This window comes from Schistocerca nitens, chromosome 4 (assembly GCF_023898315.1).
Source record: "Schistocerca nitens isolate TAMUIC-IGC-003100 chromosome 4, iqSchNite1.1, whole genome shotgun sequence".
In the NCBI taxonomy this organism is placed as follows: Eukaryota; Metazoa; Arthropoda; class Insecta; order Orthoptera; family Acrididae; genus Schistocerca; species Schistocerca nitens.
The window spans coordinates 833,073,054-833,100,481 of record NC_064617.1 but is presented as its reverse complement, the minus strand read 5'-3'; the positions used below and the strand labels follow the sequence as shown (position 1 = coordinate 833,100,481).

The 27,428-nt window shown below is 43.3% G+C and overlaps 1 protein-coding gene and 1 pseudogene across 1 annotated transcript in view; one reads left to right on the top strand and one right to left on the bottom strand.

Moving 5' to 3' along the window:
• The window catches only part of LOC126252599 (beta-2-syntrophin-like), a 342,954-nt gene that overhangs the window by 173,965 nt on the left and 141,561 nt on the right, over window positions 1–27,428 (top strand). The window lies entirely within an intron of this gene.
• Window positions 9,356–9,473, bottom strand: LOC126254265 (5S ribosomal RNA; annotated as a pseudogene).

The window sequence follows — 27,428 nt, the reverse complement described above, 5'->3', positions numbered from 1 at the left end:
TCCGTGATTTCCCCAAATCGCTCCAGGCAAATGCCGGGATGGTTCCTTTCAAAGGGCACGGCCAACTTTCTTCCCCGTCCTTCCCTAATCCGATGAGACCGATGACCTCGCTGTCTGGTCTCTTCCCCCAAACAACCCAACCCAACAATCCCTGTGAGGCTAAGAGCCACCTACTTATCGTAGTTCGCGAGATGTGTTACCATGAACAATTAGATGCGTGATCAGAAGCCACGTTATGCATGGCGTTTAAATTTATTACCTCTGTGCTACCAGTCTATTCGTAATTAATTTCGCAGACAGTAACCACATATACCGGTAAATTCATCTACAAAATTGTCATGGTACCACACACAGTTCAGCAGATATGACATCGTAATCATTGAGATGTCTGAATAATTGCCGCATTGTGGATAACGTTTAAATTTATTATTTCTTTGCTAATAACTCTATTCGCAACACATTTTGCAGAGAATACCCACAGATGACACTGAATGTACCTAGACTAATACACCATTGAGCGACATATAGTTCAAGAGATATTACGTCATAAACATATAGATTGCTTGGAAAAATGTCGCTTCATGCATGAAGTTTTAACAAATTTATTCATTACTGCTAAGACACTGCTACAGGACATCCCTGACTCCTGGCAGCGCTTTTCACAGCTTTCAATTGCGAAGCACAAATGGCTGTAGAACTATGAAGAGGCGTTGCCATAGAGACGTTTGAAAATTTGGAAAGTTCCTAATGTGACCAAACTGCTGAGGTCATCGATCCCTAAGCTAACACACTACTCAATCTAACTTAAACTAATTACGCTAGGGACAATATAGAAACCCATACCGGAGGGAGGACTCGACCCTCCGACGGGGGGAGCCGCGGGAACCATGGCAAGGCGCCTGAGACCGCGCGGCTATCCCGCGTAGAGACGTTTACAAAATCGCGTTGCTGACAACCGAAGCAGGTGCACTCGGCGTACAGAAACTGTTTCATGATTTCAAAGGTGTTTTCACGAATACAGGGAAATGAATTTCTTCGATATTACACATGAAACGCATTTCATTTTTCGTTTTCGTTTCTAATAGAAAATTGCCAAAGGGAGTACCTTAGCAATGCCGCGTTTTTCATCTAGTTTGCCAATGTTTATTGGCACGACACATTTCATTAGCATGCCATCATCATGTAATTTGCAGTTAAATGTACTTTAATTATTACTTATAGATTCCTTTGGAGTATGATGTTTATATGCTGCGTGTGCCAGTGAGGTTAGGTCCCGAAAATAGTACCTGTCAAGGAGGATAGATTTATTTTACAATGCACCATTAAGACAGTTGTACGTCTAAATGACCGGTGGGCAACCGGCGGCCCGCAGGCCGAATCCAGGCCGCGGAAGAAATTCGTGGGAGGGGAGAGAGAGAGAGAGAGAGAGAGAGAGAGAGAGAGAGAGAGAGAGAGACGCTCGCGTTGTATAAGTATTCCGCCTGAGATGCATACTCGGATACTTCGATATTTTGTTTTTCTGTTCTGTCTCGTATTAACAATTATATATTGTCTGCTGTGGACGTGTTAGAACACTTGAATCGTTTAAATTGAAGGTAATTCATAATGAGTTCACTTTAACCAGTTGTCCTAGTAGGCGTTTATTTTTCCATGACGACTTTTCAAGATGCCTGGCATTCAATCTTCAGATGTTTACGTGTCGTAATCATTGATTGTTTACTAACGGCGTCAGAATTTTCCAAGGGAAGTTTTGAAGACACCTATTGTACAATATCGTAATATAACGGTACAGCCTCCCCCCAGAACTCATATGAAATAACCGATACCACCTTTTTTTATATGCATCCGGATAGTTATCGGACAATTCAGTGCTTCCTAAGGCCTTGTATGTGTGTCTTCATGTATATCATTCTGTCCTATTTGATAAAAAACTTGTACCGAGCGAGGTGGCGCAGTGGTTAGCACACTGGACTCGCATTCGGGAGGACGACGGTTCAATCCCGCGTCCGGCCATGCTGATTTAGGTTTTCCGTGATTTCCCTAAATCGCTCCAGGTAAATGCCGGGATGGTTCCTTTGAAAGGGCACGGCCGGCTTCCTTCCCTAATCCGATGAGACCGATGACCTCGCTGTCTGGTCTCCTCCCCCAAACAATCTAATCTAGGAATGTTCTGGAAGGACATGCGTTGTCGTAATTATCGGTGGATTGTTGTCATTGATAAAATTATGTACATATACTAAATTAAGTAACTAATCAAGAAATTGAGGTAATAAGTCCTTCGCAATAAATAACTAGAGACTGCAGAGATGTTAGCATGAAAAATAAATGCTTCTAATTAACAAAATGGTAATCTAAAAATCTAGTAACAGAAGACCTCACTATCTTGAGAAACGGCTTAAAAGTTATTACCAAGCAATGTATTTTCATTTGTTATTTATTTTTATGCCTTCCTGTGTAATTAATATTCTTTGTAATTACATTTCTGATTAACTCTCCAATTGTTTACATCTCACAGTTTTCCAATTTCCAGAATTTGAGGCCTTTTTTGTGCATTTTATGTATGTAAACGGATAAAGCACGGGCTCTGTACTACCGTTAAATGTTAGTAACCAAATCCAAACTGTAATTAATTACATAACTAAAATAATACAAGAGACATTATTGTAATTAAAGTTCAGAATGATTTTCTTATGGAAAACTAAAGATATTACTATAAAATAGTGTCGCTCAATAATGTATTTTATACCTTATTCGGCTGTAACATCAATTTCTTTACGTTTTGTAAGTTTTAATTTTAACATCAAAATTGTACAAAATTAATAATGCTTTATTTTGGAAGCTATTGTTAAAATTCTGTATAAAGCGATGCAGCGACAAGTCAGTTTTGAAGTTACTTTTGAAAGTCAAAGTGATCAGTGAAGTCTGTTTTTTTTTTTTTTTACCCGACGAGTGTGCAGTTCAGATGTCAATTAATGTGAATACATTTTGTGAAGCGTGAAAATTTCTCATTCATTCATCAATGGACTAAGCAGAACAAACTCGAGTCACATTCAACATGAATCGTTACTATAAGAAAAGAAACAATGTTCACAACGCGCAAATAATTGTAACCATCTGATGCCAGGATGAACATAAAATGAATGTATTCTCAAAAACGCGTATTTTGAGGCACATTTGTTGGCGAGGCGTGTCAGGAAATGAGGGTCGTTCGTACCAGTGTGTCATCCCATAAACATTAACGTCATGATGCTACAGTTCTGACTTTATGCGCTAGATGCGCTGCTGTTGCATCGCTTAAGAGGCGACCACAAGCAAATGTATGTATGTGAATAAGGCCCACGGGTCAGTAAAGTTTGCGCATGCCTAGTTGTAAATCATCTCAGTGATGTATTTTCTTCCATTTTTTTTTAATGTACCCTTGTGTGGCACACGAGCACAAGTATGAACACACCGCCATCATTTCACATTCTGCTGGTTGCATTCCAGAGATTCTGAACTGTTAAGATTAAATAAGTTTCATTTTATCTTAGCAATTTGTAATGAAAACAACTGAACATGAAAGTGCGAAAAGAAGTGGTGTGTTTATTCTTGTGTTCTGTATGGTAGACAAGGACAACGTCACTACCAGCTTCAAAATGAGTGTGACAACGTGTGAATTCCACCACTTTTCTCCTGATTGATTGTTGATAAGAAGGTGTTGACTCCATGTAAACCTTCACCAACTTTAGATGAGTTTCGTTGACACTTAACCGTCGACAGCAAAGAATTTTACGATGACAAGGCATTCCAGTTTAAGCATTTGAACGAAACCCTCACACTATTACTCAGTTAATGTTCTAGTTGTCAATGACTTTAACAGCGCTGCGCTACATAAACCAGAGTCACTAAACCGAAACTTTTCCACTGGCCGTCGTACTTGATGGCTTGTCCCCTTACCTTTGGAGGGTGTCAATGAAGTACAGTTTAGCAGACCCATGTCTACGTTGTTTGATTTCTCTGGGAGGAATGCCGAAATTCGCAATCTGCTTGGGATACGGAACCTGCGTGGCGTGAATGATTTTGTTTGGTCTGTAAACTTATATACCTTCCATGTAACACAGTGTCTCGCTCGGCTGCCTGTTGTAGGCTGAACGCGTCCAATCCCGGACGCGCCCTCTGATGACCAATATACACGCGTGAGTGGTCAAAGCGGAAGATGCGCCACTCCAAACAAACGACGTGCAAACGTTGTCGCTGGCGTGGGTCGACGTGTGTCCACAAATGCGCTGCATAGACGCCTGCGGAAAGGCGACGTGTATTGGACGACACAAATGGTATTTTTCCTGCTTAATTATCTGTTCGGAAGAGAACGTCTGCAGTTAACTAGAATGCACCTGACAGTAAGTGCTCTTCTCAGGTGGCTCCACAATTGTGGCGCTCCCATTGATTCTCGCCATGCAGTAGTCTAGCGAGAACGGGGAATGTGCTGCTGTCGACCCCGTATCACTGAAAAGGGATCGATAAGAGGACGCAGGTGCGTACGCCTGGCGTGGCAACTCTCTTGCAGGACACACACAGGACCCTGTGCGTTCTATCATACGAGCTGGATTGTCCAGCGTTTAGGGACGTCACGATAAAATACCCAAACAGTCGGAAGCATCCGGACACCTGCTAGATGTCATGCGAGGCGGACCCGCCAATATAAAAGGACACCGAAGGTATTTTGTCGTCTGGAGAAGCAGTAACAGCAAATTGGGTCGGCCAGAAGAGCTCGCAGACTACACAACTTACCAAACGAATACCAATCAGACTTCTGTGAACATCGCAACACAACTTTTGCCTTATAAGTTCAAATGGTTCAAATGGCTCTGAGCACTATGGGACTCAACTGCTGTGGTCATCAGTCCACTAGAACTTAGAACTACTTAAACCTAACTAACCTAAGGACATCACACACATCCATGCCCGAGGCAGGATTCGAACCTGCGACCGTAGCAGTCCCGCGGTTCCGGACTGCAGCACCTAGAACCGCACGGCCACCGCGGCCGGCCAAACTATTATGTTTTCATCACTTTTTTGGGAGTGATTATCACACCCACAAGAAAACCTAAATCGGGGAAGGTAGAAGAATCTTTTTACCCATTCGCCAAGTGTACAAGTTAGGTGGGTCGACAACATATTCCTGTCATGTGACACACATCCCGTCACCAGTGTTGTATAGAATATATCAGACGTGTTTTCCCGTGGAGGAATCGGTTGACCTATGACCTTGCGATCAAATGTTTTCGGTTCCCATTGGAGAGGCACGTCCTTTCGTCTACTAATCGCGCGGTTTTGCGGTGCGGTCGCAAAACACAGACACTAAACTTATTGCAGTGAACAGAGACGTCAGTGAACGAACGGACAGATAATAACTTTGGGAAAATAAAGAATGTAAAATTTTCACTCGATGGAAGACTTGAACCAAGGACCTCTCGTTCTGCAGCTACTCACGCTAACCACGCGACCACGGCGCTCCTGAGCTCACATTCTCCTTGATGATGTATACCTTGCGCATGGACTACTCCGTTTGTATATTTTACTAATTTTTTTCACTGTTCCACACAACTTCTTCCTATTTTCTCAATTGATACGTGTTCAGTTTTTCAAGGTCAATCCACTGTGCCAACTTATAACTAAATCTGAGGGGGGTGCGATGGGGAGGTTCCCTTGTAAGAGTCATCGTTTCCGAACTATTTCTATACTGTACGCAGCCTGCAATGCTTCAAAAAGTGTTCTCATCCTTACACATTTAGCGTTTTCTTAAGCGCAATCACGGGACTATACACTAACCACTTAAAACTCATGCATACCCTAACATTACCTCCTCCGTAATTCACTGTTGGTACCACACTTAATGACAGTTAATGTTTTCCAGCCACTTGCCAAACCCAAACCATTCCATCGGAATGCCACAGGGTATAGTGTAATTCATCGATACAAATCACTTGTTTCCAGTCATTCACTGTCTAGTAACGTTGCTCATACCACCACTTCAAACTTCACTGAGCACTGACTGTGAAGTTGGTAGCTTATGAGGATCTGCTCGAACATTGTAACCTATTCTTTTTAACTCCCTAAGCACAGTGGTTTTATAAGCTGGACTGCTATTGGTACCTTGGAGCTTACGACTGAGTCCTTCAGCTGATTTCAGTATTCTATGGTGCCTGTTCTTCGGTACATGACGTCTGGCTGGGCTTGGTTTAGCTATGGTTGTTCCTTCACGCTTTCAGTTCATAATCATATAACCTACAGTCGACTTGGGCAGCTAAAGAAGGGTTAAACTGTCGCTGATGTATTTGCTACTCAGATGGCATCCAGTGACTTGTCGACGTTCGAAGTCACTGATCTCTCATTCTGACCGACCCATTGTGTTGATACATTTTCTCTACTGACATCACAGCACTCCACGCCTCCTTTTATAGTGGCGGGTCCACCTCTCGTTGCCTTCAGTGGTCAATTCCGCATTACGTGGAGGTGTCCGGATGCTTTTGATCAATAGTCTCGTTTCCACAAGTGTTGATATACACACAGCGAAAGTGGAAACGTTTCACTAAATGAAAAGATGTAACTTTTAAAATAGACCATGCAAATGGAGATCTCTGGTACTGCACTTTACGGCTTGTAAACGTGTCCCTATAAAAGACTGAAGCATGTAACATGTTTTAATATTAGCTCTCGGTTTGTACAAACTGTGGGAAGTATAAAAAGGAAACTCTCTTCAGGGATGGCTAGCATAACTTGAGGCACGTCTAAGAACACTCTTGATCGCAGTCACGTGGGTTAATAGAAGCAGTTACGAGCTCGGTGACAGAGACCTACAAATCTCACCTGGCCACGTTCCACTGCATGAGTACATCCGTCACACCACTCCGTCTAGTGACACGCCTGTTTAATTCAAGATAAACGATAGGACACAGAATGAGTTCGTTATTCTGTAAATAAACAGGCACGTAACTGGTAAAAACAAACTGTATTGTTAAGGCCTTGTGTTCCCCCACTAAGTTTATAGATGTAAGTCTCACATCCTGCTCAAACTAGTTTGTACTCCACACCAGAACCCTAGGAAACTTTTCAGAAGCCACTAACTGTCTAAGAATTCGCGAAACCAATGGAAAATTAAACACACAGGCGGAAGATAAGTTCTCGTTTCTACAGACGCATGTTAAAAATATTCTTGCCGCGTGGACTGTAATTTGTTTCGGAACCATATCAACGGGGAATTCTCAACTTTTTCCTGTTTTGCACATATTTTCGCTGCCAGACGGCCATCAGCGAATATCTGTACAGCACTGAGAAAACCACGATGCAAGCTAGCGAGCACAGCCCAGCTTACCATCACAGTAGTGAGAAAGACACAGGGCGTGGCGTTATCGGTGTTAATCATTGTCTAATCACGTCTAAGTCAGCAAGTACACTACTGGCCATTAAAATTGCTACACCAAGAAGAAATGCAGAAACGGGTATTCATTGGACAAATACACTCCTGGAAATTGAAATAAGAACACCGTGAATTCATTGTCCCAGGAAGGGGAAACTTTATTGACACATTCCTGGGGTCAGATACATCACATGATCACACTGACAGAACCACAGGCACATAGACACAGGCAACAGAGCATGCACAATGTCGGCACTAGTACAGTGTATATCCACCTTTCGCAGCAATGCAGGCTGCTATTCTCCCATGGAGACGATCGTAGAGATGCTGGATGTAGTCCTGTGGAACGGCTTGCCATGCCATTTCCACCTGGCGCCTCAGTTGGACCAGCGTTCGTGCTGGACGTGCAGACCGCGTGAGACGACGCTTCATCCAGTCCCAAACATGCTCAATGGGGGACAGATCCGGAGATCTTGCTGGCCAGGGTAGTTGACTTACACCTTCTAGAGCACGTTGGGTGGCACGGGATACATGCGGCCGTGCATTGTCCTGTTGGAACAGCAAGTTCCCTTGCCGGTCTAGGAATGGTAGAACGATGGGTTCGATGACGGTTTGGATGTACCGTGCACTATTCAGTGTCCCCTCGACGATCACCAGTGGTGTACGGCCAGTGTAGGAGATCGCTCCCCACACCATGATGCCGGGTGTTGGCCCTGTGTGCCTCGGTCGTATGCAGTCCTGATTGTGGCGCTCACCTGCACGGCGCCAAACACGCATACGACCATCACTGGCACCAAGGCAGAAGCGACTCTCATCGCTGAAGACGACACGTCTCCATTCGTCCCTCCATTCACGCCTGTCGCGACACCACTGGAGGCGGGCTGCACGATGTTGGGGCGTGAGCGGAAGACGGCCTAACGGTGTGCGGGACCGTAGCCCAGCTTCATGGAGACGGTTGCGAATGGTCCTCGCCGATACCCCAGGAGCAACAGTGTCCCTAATTTGCTGGGAAGTGGCGGTGCGGTCCCCTACGGCACTGCGTAGGATCCTACGGTCTTGGCGTGCATCCGTGCGTCGCTGCGGTCCGGTCCCAGGTCGACGGGCACGTGCACCTTCCGCCGACCACTGGCGACAACATCGATGTACTGTGGAGACCTCACGCCCCACGTGTTGAGCAATTCGGCGGTACGTCCACCCGGCCTCCCGCATGCCCACTATACGCCCTCGCTCAAAGTCCGTCAACTGCACATACGGTTCACGTCCACGCTGTCGCGGCATGCTACCAGTGTTAAAGACTGCGATGGAGCTCCGTATGCCACGGCAAACTGGCTGACACTGACGGCGGCGGTGCACAAATGCTGCGCAGCTAGCGCCATTCGACGGCCAACACCGTGGTTCCTGGTGTGTCCGCTGTGCCGTGCGTGTGATCATTGCTTGTACAGCCCTCTCGCAGTGTCCGGAGCAAGTATGGTGGGTCTGACACACCGGTGTCAATGTGTTCTTTTTTCCATTTCCAGGAGTGTGTATTATACTAGCATTGACACGTGATTACTTTTTCACGCAATTTGGGTGCATAGATCCTGAGAAATCAGTACCCAGAACAACCACCTCTGGCCGTAATAGCCGGCCGAAGTGGCCGAGCAGTTCTAGACGCTGCAGTCTCGAACCGCGAGACCGCTACAGTCGCAGGTTCGAATCCTGCCTCGGGCATGGATGTATGTGATTGTGATGTCCTTAGGTTAGTTAAGTTTTTTTTTTTTCACTCCGTCGTCGCCACGAGTGGCCTACCGGGACCATCCGACCGCCGTCTCATCCTCAGGAGGATGCGGATAGGAGGGGCGTGGGGTCAGCACACCGCGCTCCCGGTCGTTATGATGGTATTCTTGACCGAAGCCGCTACTATTCGGTCGAGTAGCTCCTCAATTGGCATCACGAGGCTGAGTGTACCCCGAAAAATGGCAACAGCGCATGGCGGCCTGGATGGTCACCCATCCAAATGCGGACCACGCCCGGCAGCGCTTAACTTCGGTGATCTCACGGGAACCGGTGTATCCACTGCGGCAAGGCCGTTGCCTTAGTTAGGTTTAACTAGTACTAAGTTCTAGGGGACTAATGACCTCAGAAGTTGAGTCCCATAGTGCTCAGAGCCATTTGAACCATTTGGCCGTAATAACGGCCTTGATACGCCTGGGCATTGAGTCAAACAGAGCTTGGATGGCGTGCACAGGTAACACAGTTCATCAAGAGTAGTGACTGGCGTATTGTGACGAGCCAGTTGCTCGGCCACCGCTGACCAGACGTTTTCAGTTGGTGAGAGATCTGGAGAATGTGCTGGCCAGGGGAGTAGTCGAACATTTTCTGTATCCAGAAAGGCCCGTACAGGATCTGGAACATGCGGTCGTGCATTATCCTGCTGAAATGTAGGGTTTCGCAGGGATCGAATGAAGGGTAGAGCCACGGGTCGTAACACATCTGAAAGGTAACGTACACTGTTCAAAGTGCCGTCAATGCGAGCAAGAGGTGACCGAGACGTATAACCAATGGCACCCCATACCATCACGCCGGGTGATACGCCAGTATGGCGATGACGAATACACGCTTCCAATGTGCGTTCACCGCGATGTCGCCATACACGGATGCGACCATCATGATGCTGTAAACAGAACCTGGATTCATCCGTAAAAATGACGTTTTGCCATTCGTGCACCCAGGTTCGTCGTTGAGTACACCATCGCAGGCGTTCCTGTCTGTAATGAAGCGTCAAGGGTAACCGCAGCCATGGTCTCCGAGTTGATAGTCCATGCTGCTGGAAACGACGTCGAACTGTTCGTGCAGATGGTTGTTGTCTTGCATACGTCCCCATCTGTTGACTCAGGGATCGAGACGTGGCTGCACGATCCGTTACAACCATGCGGATAAGATTCCTGTCATCTCGACTGCTACTGATACGAGGCCCTTAGGATCCAGCACGGCGTTCCGTATTACCCTCCTGAACCCACCGATTCCATATTCTGCCAACAGTCATTGTATCTCGACAAACCCGAGCAGAAATGTCGCGATACGATAAACCGCAATCGCGATAGGTTACAATCCGACCTTTATCAAAGTCGGAAACGTGATGGTACGCATTTCTCGTCCTTACACGAGGCATCACAACAACGTTTCACCAAGCAACGCCGGTCAACTGCTGTTTGTGTATGAGAAATCGGTTGGAAACTTTCCTCATGTCAGCACGTTGTAGGTGTCGCCACCGGCGCCAACCTTATGTGAATGCTCTGAAAAGCTAATCATTTGCATATAACAGCTTCTTCTTCCTGTCGGTTAAATGTCGCGTCTGTAGCACGTCATCTTCTTGGTGTAGCAATTTTAATGGCTAGTAGTGCAATATCACCATGAAAGTCAAACATCTGTCCACAATACAAAAAGTCACTTGCTATGCGATTTGTCTGTTTCACTCGCAAAAGACATTCAAACTTCTGTCGCAGCTGACTGCGCCACTCATACCCGGCAAACACCGTCGACAGAAACTGTTCCCGATCGATCCCCGTCAAGGAATTCTGATGAAGGGGGTGCTACCCGCTATAAGTAAATTCTCTACCATCCGCGACGTTAACATACTTCAGTTTTATTGGGCAACACAAACTGAACAGTTTTGCCAGTAAAAACTGTAACGAAGGTTTGTACCCTCTCGACTCGGTCATTACGACACTTTTATTATGTCTGCTTATCATCCAAATATTACAATTCTTCATGGAACAATCTGAGGTGACAAAAGTCATGGGATACCCCCTATCTCGTGCCGCACTTTCCTTTGCCCGGCGCAATGAATCAACTCGATTTGGCATCGACTCAACAAATCTTTGGAAGTCTCCACAGAAAAAATGAGCCATGCTGCCTCTATAACCGTCCAGAATTGCGAAAGCGTTACCATTTGCAGGATTTTGTGCACCAACTGACCTCTTGATTATGTGCCATAAATATTCGATGGGATTCGTCTCTGGCGATCTGGGATGCCAAATCATTCGCTCAAATTGTTCAGAATGTTCTCAAAACTAATCGGGAAGAGTTGTGGCCTGGTGACATGGCGCATTGTCATCCGTAAAAATTCCATCTTTGTTTGGGAACATAGTGTCAATGAATGGCTGCAAATGGTCTCCAAGTAGCCGAATGTAACCAGAACCTAGACCATTTCATGTAAGCACAGCCCACACCATTATGGAACCACCACAAGCTTCCACAGCTCCTTGTTGACACCTTACGTCCATGGCTTCCTGGGGTCAGCGCCGAACTGAAACCCTACCATCAGTTGCTACCAACTGAAGTCGGGACTCATCTGTCCTGGACACGGTTTTCCAATCATCTAGCGTCCAACCGATCAGGTGACGAGCTCAGCAGAGATGCTGCAGGCGATGTCGTGCTGTTAGCAAGGCCACACGCGTCGGTCGCTTTCTGCCATAGCCCATTAACGCCAAATTTCGCCGCCCTGTCCTAGCTGATACGTTTATCGTAAATCCCACGTTGATTCCTGCGGTTATTTCACGCAATGTTGCTTGTCTGTTAGCAGTGACAGTTCTATGCAAACGCCGCTGCTTTCGGTCGTTAAGTGAAGGCCGCCGGTCACTGCGTTGTCTGTGGTGAGAGGTAAAGCCTGAAAGTATTCTCGAAATATTGGATTCCTAACGATTTCCGAAATGAAATAGCCCAAGCTTTTAGCTCCAACTACCATTCTGCGTTCAGAGTCTGTTAATTCCTGTCGTGCGGCTACAATCACTTCGGAAACCTTTTCGCATGAATCACGTAAGTACAGATGACAGCCTCGTCAATGCACTGCCCTTTTGCACTTTGTAGACGCGATACTACGCCAGCTGTATATGTGAATATCGTTATCCCATGTCTTTCGTTACCTCGGTGTGTTTTGTATCCTCCCCGCTCGCGAGCCAAGGAGTTTCCACTCGCTTAAACTGCGGCTTACTTCTCTCCAGATTGTAAGTGCATAATAAGCCGAACCTTTAGAACAGTAGTTCCCACTTTTCTTAGGCTATTAACCCTGACTGCAATGAGACATTAGCTAGTACCCTGCCTTTCCCCCCACCCCTCCCTCTTGCCATCTATTGCCCCCTCTCTGCCACATTGTCACCAACTTAAGCACCTAACTGAACTGAAGAATGAAAGATTTTTCTCGGAATACTTTTATTTTTAAAATAACGAAAGAGGAATGATACTTACTCGGTGTGTGTGTGTGTGTGTGTGTGTGTGTGTGTGTGTGTGTGTGTGTGTGTGTGTGAGTGACGTGCGCGTGCGCTCGCGCTCGCGCGCACGCTATAATTAATGACGAAGGAATTCGTGATGCATCGCAAGTGCTACCCACAACTCCCTCTCAGAAAAGAAAGGTAACTATCAACAGCGAGGCACTTGTTGAAGATCATGATTCCCCTACATCACTCCACTCCATTGCGGTACTTGCTTGACCAGCACGCTGCAATCCCATTTAAAATCAATAAAGTTAAAATGTGTACACTATGCTTACTGTTCATAAATCACTTGATTGCCGCACTCCTTACTTATGAACTGGCAGAAATTGGAAGACTTCAGGCCGTTAATGCTTTGTGTCTGACCACTCTATTAATAATAATAATAATAATAATAATAATAATAAACACTATGTACAGTACTATAGTAGCCCTTACGTAGTTACTGCTATGTCGCGCTGTCAATTAATTCATTTATCTGTTACGAAGTAATAAAGCAATCTCTGGACTACTGCAGGTACGATATCCAACTCGCAGAAGACATTTATTGAGATATTTAATTTTTGTTATGTATATGTCCCACTTTTATCATCAACGATGTACGGGTCAAAGCGCAAGACATGTTTGTAGTGGGTGGGCTATGTGAGGAACCTGTAGCCTCCATTGCATTATTGCTACTAATTGAGAAAAAGTAATTATTGATAACTTATAGACCATAATCAGTATTAGTCTTACAAAACTGTTACGACAGTAGTGATCTTTTGAAAATAATTTAGTTTCGTGACTGAAACAGAATCGAATTGTTTAGTTTTCACCCCTCAGAAAATTTCATTTTACCCCTCAGGGGATAGTACTCCCAGATTGGGAACCGCTGTTCTGCAACGTTCGAGGAGCACCTCTTCGTGGAACCTCTTCCGCCTACATCAAATAACGCCAGTTGCCCTCCACATCGCCTGTGCTCTCCGGGCTGTCCTGGGCCAATCCTCTAAACAGTAGAAAACATGGTTCCCATGTTCGTCTTTGAATTTTGCTACTTCCCAACCCCTGAAATTGAATAGGTCTCGTAGAACTTAGAATTTTCAGCTGCGTATTATCAAAGACAAGGCGTAGTTGATCGAAGAATCAAGGACAAAGCGTAATAGAAATAGTTGGTTGTCACAGGAGATACTGAATTTAGTTTCTGAAAGGAGCAAGTATAAAAAATGCAGTTAATGCAGGCGAAATGGAATGCGAACGTGGAAAGAGAGAGAGAGAGAGAGAGAGAGAGAGAGAGAGAGAGTGCAAAAAGGCTAAGCAGGAATGGCTAAGAACAAATGTGAGTCCATAGAAGCATGTATAATTTTGGAGAAAGATGCTGTACATACCGCCTACAAGAAAATTAAAGGGGCCTTTGGACAAAAGAGGAACAGCTGTCTGAATGTCAAGAGCTCAGATGGAAAACCAATGATAAGCAAAGAAAGAAATGCTGAAAGGAGGAAGAGTGTATAGAGCGGCTGTACAAGGGTAATGAACTTGAAGGCAATATTACAGAAAGGGAAGAAGACACGATGAGATGGGAGATACGCTGCAACAAGAATTTGACACAGCACTGAAAGACGTTAAACAGAAACAAGGCTCTTGGAATAGACGACGTTCCATTAGTACTGCTGATTTGTTCGGGAGAGCCAGCCATAACAGAACTGTTTCACCTGGTTTGCAAGATATATGAGACAGAGGAAGTACCCTCAGATGTCAAGAGGAATGTAATAACTCCAATTTCAATGAAAGCAGTTGCTGACAGGAGTGAAAATTACCGAACTACCTGTTTAGTATGTCATTTTTACAAAACGCTAACACGAATTCTTCGTAGAAGAATGGAAAAGCTGGTAGGAGACAACCTCGGGAAAGATCAATTCGGATTCCGGAGTATATAGGGCGAAGCAATATTGACCCTACGACTTATCTTAGAAGATAGGTTAAGGAAAGGCAAACCTACGTGTACGACTTTTGTAGATGTAGAGAAAGCCTTTGACAAGATTGACTAGTATACACTGTTCGAAATTCTGAAGGTAACGGGGGTAAAATACAGGGAGCAAAAGGCTGTTTACAACTTGTACAGAAACTGGACGGCAGTTACAAGAGTCGAGGGGCATGAAAGCAAAGCAATGGCTGAGCAGGGAGTGAGACAGGGTTGTTCTTCATTGCGCTAGTATTAAAGGAAGCCAAGGAAAAATTTGGAGAAGGAATTAAAGTTTAGGAAGAATAGGGGAATGGAATTTAGACGAATTAAATCAGGCAGTGGTAAGCGAATTAGGTTAGAAAATGAGACACTAAAAGTACTAGATGAATTTTGCTATTTGAGCAGAAAAATAACTTATTATGGCCGAATTAGAATATAGAATTCAGAGGGGAAACCGGAAAAAAGAAGAAAATCTGAAAAAAGATGAATTTGTAGAATTCGAATAAAAATTTTAGTATTTAGAATCTTGAATAAAACCAACCTGGTTACAGAAAGAAATGTGTTGCACTTCTCGTGTAATCTCTCTAGATTGTTCGGTAGTATTTGCAAACTTTTCCGTGCACTGTAGCTGAAAGTTCGCGCCGTCACGGCTACAGAACATTCCAGTCTATTTATGTCAGCCATTTACGGTTAAATGCACATATTGCGAAACGCGCAAAAAGTGTTCCGCAGTCGGCGGCGCTATCTTATCAGGTAATCGCATCGGATTATTATGTAAACAAGGTTTACCTGACAAAGCCGATTTCGCATGAATGTGCGTAGTGTTACTAACCGGACAGCACGTGTGGCGACGCGATCGTAGCGCTGGAAAAGACGACATTTCTGAAAGTCTGACGCCGACACAGTCGCCTATTACGAACGCTAGTTATATAAAACACAAGCAATGATTATTTACGAAAAACTTCGTAGGATGGAGATGAGTCGTTATGTTCATTGTTTCTCATTATACGGTAGATGTCAAATACCACCCGTGATACATTACTGTAACAATCTGGGTGATTGTGGTGTTGACAACAGCATGGCGCATGCATTTCCCAGACCTTTTGACGCGAAAAAACTCGTTGCAGAACGAAAATGACGATAAAATATCCGCTGTCGCGACTCCCTTCTGTCGATTTTTCCCCGGATGTCAGACGCCAGCCGGTGCGTGCACGCTGTCGTTTCGTGCCTTGTCACGTCGTGTTAAGGCAAAAAGACGTCGTACGTCTGATGCTCTAGCGGGGAAAACGAAGGTGTACCGTGAAACGGTATAAATGTATGTTCTCGTCACAAAATTTTGTTCGAGCAAGTTCACTACTGGCCATTAAAATTGCTACACCACAAAGATGACGTGCTACAGAAGCAAAATTTAACAAGCAGGAAGAAGCTGCTGTGATATGCAAATGATTAGCTTTTCAGAGCATTCACATAAGGTTGGCGCCGGTGGCGACACCTACAACGTGCTGACACGAGGAAAGTTACCAACCGATATCTCATACACAAACAGCAGTTGACCTGCGTTGCCTGGTGTAACGTTGTTGTGTTCCCTCGTGTTAGGAGGAGAAATGCGTACCATCACGTTTCCGACTTTGATAAAGGTCGGATTGTAGCCTATCGCGATTGCGGTTTATCGTATCGTGACATTGCTGCTCGCGTTGGTCGAGATCCAATGACTGTTAGCAGAATATGGAATCGGTGGGTTCAGGAGGGTAATACGGAACGCCGTGCTGGATCCCAAGGGCCTCGTATCAGTAGCAGTCGAGATGACAGGAATCTTATCCGCATGGCTGTAACGGATCGTGCAGCCACGTCTCGATCCCTGAGTCAACAGATGGGGACGTTTGCAAGACAACAACCATCTGCACGAACAGTTCGTCGACGTTTGCAGCAGTATGGACTATCAGCTCGGAGACCATGGCTGCGGTTACCCTTGACGCTGCATCATAGACAGGAGCGCCTGCGATGGTGTACTCAACGACGAACCTGGGTGCACGAATGGCAAAACGTCATTTTTTCGGATGAATCCAGGTTCTGTTTACAGCATCATGATGGTCACATCCGTGTATGGCGACATGGCGGTGAACGCACATTGGAAGCGTGTATTCGTCATCGCCATACTGGCGTGTCACCAGGCGTGATGGTATGGGGTGCCATTGGTTACACGTCTTGGTCACCTCTTGTTCGCATTGACGGCACTTTGAACAGTGGACATTACATTTCAGATGTGTTACGACCCGTGGCTCTACCCTTCATTCGATCTCTGCGAAACCCTACATTTCAGCAGGATAATGCACGACCGCATGTTGCCGGTCCTGTACGGGTCTTTCTGGTTACAGAAAATGTTCGACTGCTGCCCTGGCCAGCACATTCTCCAGATCTCTCACCAATTGAAAACGTCTGGTGTATGGTGGCCGAGCAACTGGCTCGTCACAGTACGCCAGTCACTACTCTTGATGAACTGTGGTATCGTGTCGAAGCTGCATGGGCAGCTGTACCTGTACACGCCATCCAATCTCTGACTCAATGCCGAGGCGTATCTAGGCCGTTATTACCGACAGAGATGGTTGTTCTGGGCATTGATTTCTTAGGATCTATGCACGCAAATAGCGTGAAAATGTAATCATTTGTCAGTTCTAGTATAATATATTTGTCAATTGAATACCCGTTTATCACCTTCATTTCTTCTTGGTGTAGCAGTTTTAATGGCCAGTAGTGTACGTTACGTCATATACGAATATATATTTCGAGATTTGGTGAGAATAAAAATTTGTGCTGCCATTACGTCATACATATGTATATATATTTCCAGATTTAGTATGAGTAAAAATTTGTGTCGCCGTCCTTCTCTGTCTTTCTAGCAGATTACCAGTAACGCCGCTCTGCCATCCTCTATTTTTTAAGGAGTCGGACTCTCATGCGTAAAATACTTCGAATTATGTGTAAAGTTTGTTGCAAGAGGCCATCATTGTCAAACACCGTATGAGTGTTGTTAGAGTAATTTGCGCCACGTTTTCAGAAAAGCTAGTATTTCTAGAATCTCAATATTCACGACGTCATACCTCCTTGACTGTCTGTAGTAAAGTACTGTCTGCAATGAACGTTGTTAGTAAGAAGTAATAAATTAAAACGTCATACTTGATGATGAAGTTTTACTACATGAGGAGCTAAAATGAACCGATAAACTCTTGAAATTATGTGTAGAGTTTGTTGGAAGTCGCTAAGTAGTCTCGCTCGAAAATACTGCTCAGTATTGAGTTAACGGAGCCTCAGGACATATAAGCAGTTTCTAACGTTGATGCGTAAGCTACTGTGTAAATCCTTTAACATAACATTAATGAACAGATTATGACAGCATCATCATCAGAAGGAAGGCATATTTTTCATAACTGTTCTTGGTGGCAAGCATCGATGCTATCTTTACACTAAGAACAGCCCTGTCAACCATGTTTTCTATTTGATGATGATGGTAAAAGTAGTGTATGAAAGGAAGAAAAAAATGGTTCAAATGGCTCTGAGCACTATGGGACTTAACATCTATGGTCATCAGTCCCCTAGAACTTAGAACTACGTAAACCTAACTAACCTAAGGACATCACACACATCCATGCCCGAGGCAGGATTCGAACCTGCGACCGTAGCAGTCGTGCGGCTCCGGACTGAGGCCTAGAACCGCTAGACCACCGCGGCCGGCTATGAAGGGAAGACTCTATGACTGATGCAGTGTATTTTTTCCGTTTTATTAACAGCCTAATTCCACTCAACGTAGCCCATAATGAATGTAATGGTGAAACAGTTACTGCTAAACCATAAAAAAGGAAAGTGCGCGTTAGTCAAAGCTATTATATTGTTTTGCTCAAATGAGATTAAACTTTGAAATGACCCAGACCTGCTAAAAAAAAATGAAAAAATCGGGTAGCATAGAACACCGCAAGAAAAAAGTAATCAGGCAGGTAGGCGAAGGTTTTAAGTACTTACGTATAGATACGAAAACTTAATGCAGAAATGGTTTAGTAGGTTCAATAACTTTCGCTAACAGAAGTAGTTGTCATGCATTGGGGAGGACAACGGTACAGACTCGCGTGCGGCCATGCTGATTTAGGTTTTCCGTGATTTCCTTAAATAACTGGTTACACAAAAACAACGCGGTCTGTTTCCTCTACATCGTTCCCCAATCCGAGCTCGTATTTCAGTTCCAATGACACCGTCGTCGGCTAAAAGTGAAACGTTAACCTTCCTTCCTTTTTCCTCATGGCGTCTTCAACAGGTACAGGTTCTACGCATGCACTACTGTTTTAAAGCATGTGTGGATAAAAATCCTAAGTTTCTTTATTGACTACCGATTTCGACTCATTATTGAGCCATCTTCAGATCAATCTAAAATGTTGTTCAGCGTGTGATACTCGTTACATATCGTCCTGTTTTGTAGGGCCAATCCGGAACCGCGCGACTGCTACGGTCGCAGGTTCGAATCCTGCCTCGGGCATGGATGTTTGTGATGTCCTTAGGTTAGTTAGGTTTAAGTAGTTCTAAGTTCTAGGAGACTGATGATGACCACAGATGTTAAGTCCCATAGTGCTCAGAGCCATTTGAACCATTTTTTTTGTAGGGGCAAGTCGCACTATTTAAACAAAAAATCCTGAAATGAAAATAGTAGCTGGTTATGTAAATTTGCAACGTTAATCAGTAATCAAATGGTGTTAGAGTGCCTATTTGATTAGAGATTAACGTTGTCTATTTTCGTAACGAACCAACGACTTTCACTTTAGGACATTTAATTTAGCTAGGATAACAATACAGTTTTATTGCGGTGTATATTTGATCGTTTGCTTTGAACGATGTAATCATATTGCGATTAACGTACAATAGTATATCAATTTGAGATTATATTGAAAATTTAACTGAAATGTGTGTGTGTGTGTGTGTGTGTGTGTGTCTATAGATAGACAGATGACACACACACACACACACACACACACTCTCTCTCTCTCTCTCTCTCTCTCACACACACACACACACACACACACACACACACACACACACACACTCTGTCTCTCTCTCTCTCACACACACACACACACACACACACACACACACACACACACAGACAGAGAGAGAGAGAGAGAGAGAGAGCGCAATTTACCCTTGCGTCTGGAAATAGCTTCTCATCTGTATTTGGGAGATATACGTAATGATACATCATTGATAACTGAGACATTGGGTACAGCGAACGTTAATGCGTGAGTTATGTCGCTGTCCCCATCCACCGTAATGTATTGTGGTTACTCTGCTGGATGCGTTCTGAGGGTTATGTGAGTTCGTTTTTTGCTGTTAGTTATTACCTTAGGTCTGATAGGTACATTTAGCACTCCGTTTCCCCCTCCCTCCCCCCTTAAGGGTGTACTAGGCCCCCTAACGTACCTCTAATGCACATGATGCAAATATTATTAGCAGTATTCTGCATTTTCTTGTATACTTCTAAATTTCACATTTCCTTGTTTGTTCTAAATTTCATTTTAGCTGCCGTCTACTGTACATCTATACTCCGCAAGCAATCTTAGGTTGCGCGGCAGAGTTTGCGTCATGTACCACTTCCACACCGTAAGCTGTTTCATACTGTGTGGAAGGTTTTGAGGTGAAGCACAGGAACACATCACAAGCCTGTCTCCCAGCGTAAATTTCTGGCAAATACAAAGCATTCCTAGATCTCCTGCTTGATGGTGGGATGGCTTGTATTGGTTCACGCTTCTTTGCTTCATATCTTTCTCTTTCGTCCGAAATATTTGGGTAGATGGGATCCAGCAGCACCTCTAGAATTTTCGAATCTATAAAACCTAAGAACCACGTACTCTTAGAATACAAACATTGTTAATTTCTTAAACATTTGATTTATAGCGTACGGAACTGTTCATTTTTTCATTTACACCAAATAAGGTGTAGCAGACAAACTATTTGTTTTATTTCATTAACACATATGTAAACATAACTGGCCTGATAATGTGCAAAATGTAGCCCAACAGTCCAATTGTATCAAATTTGTTACAGTGCATTTACACGTGTCCTGAGAATTGTAAACACGTGCTCAAACTTACAACGTGACAGAAGTATTTAGACTTACTTGCTTACAGTTATCATGATTGGAAATAATAAGATTTCTGTTTCTCACCTTTTCTCTTGCGTGCGCTCTGACGTGGTGCTTTTCGTAAGTGTTGCCACCTGCTTGTGCCTGCGGGAAACTTGAAGAAATGACGAAAGCGAAGCGCAGACTGTATAGTACGTGATACATATGGTTGCCAACTCAAAACATTGTTTGTGATTCTGAGAAAAAACATTGCCCGACTGTATCATGTTTGATACATGGGGACGCTATAGGATAAAACATATAGCCTGGATATTTATTACTGTATTGTTACAACCTCATATAGTATATTATTAAAAATATATAGCCTGTGCTGTCCAAATGTATACTAGAGTATCGTGTAAAATTGGTCAAGAACTTTCAGAGATATTTACAAAAACATTTTCCCTTTTATGGTAGATATATGTTTATATACTGTATATTAAAGAAGTGTTTAGCAGCCTATGTTCATATGAACGTTTGTTTGCGTATTGTGTAAATATTTGACGTAAATTGGCCTAGAAATTTTTGTAACAACGATTCAAAATATGTAGCCTGTGTCCGTCCGAAAGTTTACTAGAGTATGTTGCAAAAATTCGAAGTAAATCAGTCAAGAGCTTTTCGAGATTTATGGTAACAACGTTAAACGACTGGACTTGTCTTTATGTTGTAGTATAGATTAGGATATCAAAAACATTCAGAAGCAACCTTGACTCCGCCGTTCTCAAACTTCGGCGCTCCACAGCGCATTTCCGCTCAGTTTCCTATCTGGAAGGATGGCCAGTTTCTCCTCACACACATCATACTAAGAGCATTGTCGGTCTTTTGCCTATAAACCTTGTATACTGCGTTCTCAATATTAGTTCTTAATTTTGTGATGATACTCTCGTCAGTAGTTTTCCTAGCGCGATTCAAAATATAATCGATAAAAACTTTCCTGTCACTATCAGCAGATACTGAGTGAAGTGGTGAAGCGGACAAGACACGGGCCCGTCTTTGGAAGACGGTGGTTCAGATCCCTGTCCGGTCATCTGGATTTACGATTTTTGTGATTTCCCTGAATCGCAAGTGGCAAGTGTCGGGATGGTTGCCTTGAAATGAAGGCGGCCGGCCCATTTATTTTCCAAACCATCCCTCACTGGATCTTGTACTACGTCTCTAACGACGATGTCGTTGATGCGACGTTAAAATTAAACCATCATCCTCGGTGTATGCTCAATTCTCGTACCTCTTTGTTTGACTGGCCGTCCTAGCGATAGGCTGAAGTGTATTTCGATTATATTCGCAACCGACAAATTGAAGAAACTCTGTGTATCTTCTTTGTAATCCAACACTGTAAGTTGTTGCAATGCCAGTGGTAGATGCGGGGGGATTGGATGGGGGGGGGGGGGGGGGAGCGAGCAAAACGGTTGTCAAAGTTCGAAGTGAAAGCTTTGTGCGTGAACAGTTAGTTATTCATTGCTATTAAGCTCATGTCCGTGTAATCGATCTCGTTTGGGTGACGCTGGCACCTCCTATGTTCGTTCCATTCCGTAAGAAATATATATATATATATATAAAAGAGCGACGTAACGTATCATTAATGCGCTTCCGTTGACTGTATGCCGATTGCTTGCGATACTGCGGACAGATAGCGCGAGTGCTGATATGCAATTTGTGATAAAACAAGTCTTTGGCACAGTTGCGGTCTTCGTATACCTCATATACTGACACGGGGTAGAAATGGTGTCGGGAAATAATTATTAGTGGACTACTCCTGAAATTTACCACTTTGAAGGTGGCGGTGTTCAGAGAGAATTATTATTTTCCTCGCGTGAGTTCGTGTGCGAAAATGGTTCAAATGGCTCTGAGCACTGTGGGACTTAATATCTGTCATCAGTCCCCTAGAACTTAGAACTACTTAAATCTAACTAACCTAAGAACATCACACACATCCATGCCCGAGGCAGGATTCGAACCTGCCACCGTAGCGGTCGCGTGGTTCCACACTGAAGCGCCTAGAACCGCTCGGTCACAACTGCCGGCTTTAAGCATGAGAAAATGTTTTTATTCGTGGGCGTCGCGTGGCGAAATATTATTATCTCTTCGTGAGGAAAGGTAAATTATTTATTTACTTTTTACCTCAAAATATTGCTTTGAAATGGTAATCGATCGCCATGAAGCGGCGTATTTGAATCACGGAACTGATATTACGGTAAATACTGCAAATGCCTTAAAGTTACTAATTTATTCATATAAGGCCTGTCAAAGAGAAATTCTTTTTACACACTCAGGCGCTTACGCCTGAGAGAAGCTGGGAAAATATTGAAAGAAATGTTACGGCCGGTAATGGCCGCCAACAATGACTTTTACTGGCACGATCTTTGCGCACTGTTGCTGTCACTAAAAATTAGAAAAGTTACTACTTCCTACATGGGAAAGGACTGTCTAGTTAAAGGAAACAGTAATAACTCTTTCTATAATATATTTTAACAATTATCAAGTTATTATTTACAATGTTCAATGGTCGACCGTTGCGTGCGCTCCAGAACAAGAGAAACCTAATAGGGAATTCTTTGTCCTTGTGCGGTGATTAACAAATAAAATCTTTTCATTCTAATTACACAGAAGAAAGAGTTTCTTTATTATTATACGATTTCTTTGCCGATCTTATCGACATTATTCTTAATTTTATGTATCACCAGGTATCTGTACACTACCCATTGAATCTGCAGCATCCTTCGGTAGCACCACATTTGAAAAGTTTCTATAAACTTCAGACAAGAAGTGTTTACCATCCACGTTTCACCTCCATACATTCCAAATAAATTATCATATCCTAAAATATTTCTCTACTTGAGATATGCGCCTTTCTTCCTGTTACATATCTGCAGTTTTTACCGTCTTAGTTTGGCCACCGTCAATTATTTTGCTGGACAGATAGTAAAACCCATCTACAACTTTTACTGTCTCATATCCCAATTTAATTCTATGAGCATTCGCTTGATCTAATTCGACCTCAGCCCCCTTATTCTTGTTTTACTTCTATTGGAATTCATTTTATAACCATTTTGTCCAGATATTATCCATTTTGTTCAATTGATCTCCCAAGTCTTTTGCCGTCTCTGACAGATTCATGATATCCTCAGCAAACCTTATAGTTTTTATTTCTTATGTCTGCATCACAATTCCCTTTCCAAATTTATCCTTGATTTCCTCTCTACTTGCTAAATGTACAGATGGAATGACAGGAATAATCTGCAACCCTGTTTCACTCCCTTCTCAACTACTGCTTCCCTTTCCTATCCTTCGACTTTACAGCTGCTATCTGGATTTTGTACAGTTATACATAACCCGCTTCCATCAGTATGTCAAACAGTGTATTCCAATCAACAATGTCAAAATATTTCTCAAAATCTACAAACTCTGTGTACGTCTGTTTGCCGTTTTTTCAGTCAACTTTCCAAGATGAATTGTGACGTCAGTACTGACTAGCACGCTCTCCGGAATCAAAACACATCTTACCCCAGTACAGCTCGTGTGAGGTATTCCATGCTTTCGTCAATAATGCGTGTCAATGTTTTGTAACCGTATCTTGTTAACTGATAGGTCAGTAATAGTCACACCTGTCAGCACCTACGACACTTTTACCTTACTAAAATGCAGTATTAGGTTACATATAACAAACACTCTTTTTCTTAATACAAACTAGTATTACTCCTTTTAGAGGATTAAGTGACCGTGATCTTGTGTCTAAGTCTTCTCGTACAGCAAAATCAGTTTCCTTAAGTTGATGGACAATGAGCATTTTGTAGGGATGGAATTTTAATTCTTTATACAAAATTCGTCTAACCGATTCACGATTGATTCGTAACTCACTAGCATGACGTCTAGCTGACCGTCCAGGGCTTCTGACTGCCGCTTGCCTTACCCTTTCAACGTTTTCTGGTGTCGTTACTCTGCGTCTCGGGCCAGGATGATTCTTATCCAGTATATTTCCAATTGATCTGAAGATTACCACCCATCTGAGGATTGTGTTACGGCTCGGAACAGCTCCATGTCGACCGACGTTAGGCTAGGCGCAAATTGAGACGCGTATAGCGCGTGTGACGCGACGCAGCACAGCGCGCGTTTTTGTAACATCACAGGTTCAAATGGTACCGCGCAAATTGCGACGCGACGCGACTGGGACGCGACACGCTTGCGCCAGGTCGCGCGGCGTTGTGGTTGTGGCACAGTTTCTCGCGCCGCGCGTGCCTCGCTAGAACCGTGAGAAATTTGAGGCGGGGAGCGGAAAAGTAGCCCGGCCAGGCTAGGCGCAAATTGAGACACGTATAGCACGTGTGACGTGACACGACAATGCAGCGCGACACGCACGTGCCGCACGGGTCACGCGGGTCCAGCGCATATTGCGACGCGTACACCATACTTCGCACGCGCCGACTGGCGACGCTCTGCGCTGACTGAACCGAAACGCGCGCAACCTGTTATCTTTCTCAAACGAATTTATAGAAACTATTCTCTGAAAATACATGATTTTTGCCTTAATTGTAGCGTTATATGTCAGCTTCGTGGCGAAGTGCCCATCACCTCGCTAATGACCATTCTTATTGTGATGCACACATTTTAGTAAGACACTACGCAAAACTCAAAAAGTTTGCAACGAAAATTAGGGGTCGCTATGATTTTGCGTTTGGTGCGTATTACACCATATGTTGCTGCGTATGAAATTTAGCTAATATACTGAATTTTTGTTTAGACTTGGGAGGAGGTCTTTATCTGCTTCCGATCTCGAGAAAATGGATCCCATGTAGCGCGCTCACTTCGGATCTCACGCCCGCGAATATGAAATACTCGCAACATCTCTCATATCTCCTAAACCGCTCGAGACATCGAAACGAAAGTGTGGCGAATGATAGCACACAAGGAGGAGTGTGTTTTTCCAATTCTTATAAACACGGAACTTCCTTATCTATGGCGATATATCAGTACTTGTACTTCCCTTTTTATTTATTTCACTCAGTGACTGTGATTTTTTAAGAGTTATCGACAACTAGAGAAACAAGAGCTTCCTAGTATGAAAATAAACAGTTACCAACACGGTGGATACAAGCAGAAACAGATACATACAAGATGATACCACCAATGCCTGAAGTGATAATTTTGCAACATGAAGTCACCCAAGCAATTAATTCTACTCACATTTGGAAAGCCCCTGGAAAAGATAAAATAGCAAATTTATGGCTAAAGAAGTTCACTTCAACACATTCACATCTAGCTAAATTATTTAACAGTTACATTGCAGACCCATACACATTCCCTGATACACTTACACATGGAATAACTTATCTGAAACCTAAAGATCAAGCAGACACAGCAAACCCAGCTAAATATCGCCCCATAACATGCCTACCAACAATATACAAAATATTAACTTCAGTCATTACACAGAAATTAATGACACATACAACACAGAAGAAAATTATAAATGAAGAACAAAAAGGCTGTTGCAAAGGAGCTCGAGGATGTAAAGAGCAACTGATAATAGATGCAGAGGTGACATATCAAGCTAAAACTAAACAAAGGTCGCTACACTACGCATACATTGATTACCAAAAAAGTTTTTATGGTGTACCCCACTCTTGGTTACTACAAATGTCTGAAATATACAAAGTAGATCCTAAATTGATACAGTTCCTAAACATAGTAATGAAAAATTGGAAAACCACACTTAATATCCAAACAAATTCAAATATCACATCACAGCCAATACAGACTAAGCGTGGAATATACCAAGGAGACTCATTAAGTCCTTTCTGGTTCTGCCTTGCTCTGAACCCACTATCCAACATGCTAAATAATACAAATTATGGATACAATATTACTGGAACATCCCCACACAAAATCACACATTTGCTATACATGGATGATCTAAAACTACTGGCAGCAACAAATCAACAACTCAACGAATTACTAAAGATAACAGAAGTATTCAGCAATGATATAAATATGGCTTTTGGAACAGACAAATGTAAGAAAAATAGCATAGTCAAGGGGAAACACACTAAACAAGAAGATTACATATTGGATAACCACAGCGACTGCATAGAAGCGATGGAAAAAACAGATGCCTATAAATATCTAGGATACAGACAAAAAATAGGAATAGATAATACAAATATTAAAGAAGAACTAAAAGAAAAATATAGACAAAGACTAACAAAAATACTGAAAACAGAATTGACAACAAGAAACAAGACAAAAGCTATAAATACTTATGCCATACCAATATTGACCTACTCATTTGGAGTAGTGAAATGGAGTAACACAGACCTAGAAGCACTCAATACACTTACACGATCACAATGCCACAAATATAGAATACATCACATACATTCAGCAACAGAAAGATTCACATTAAGCAGAAAGGAAGGAGGAAGGGGATTTATCGACATAAAAAACCTACATTATAGACAGGTAGACAATTTAAGAAAATTCTTTCTAGAACGAGCAGAAACTAGCAAAATACACAAAGCAATCACTCATATAAATACGTCAGCTACACCACTACAATTTCATAACCACTTCTACAACCCTTTAGATCACATAACATCAACAGATATGAAGAAAGTAAATTGGAAAAAGAAAACACTACATGGCAAGCATCCGTATCATCTAACACAGCCACACATCGATCAAGACGCATCC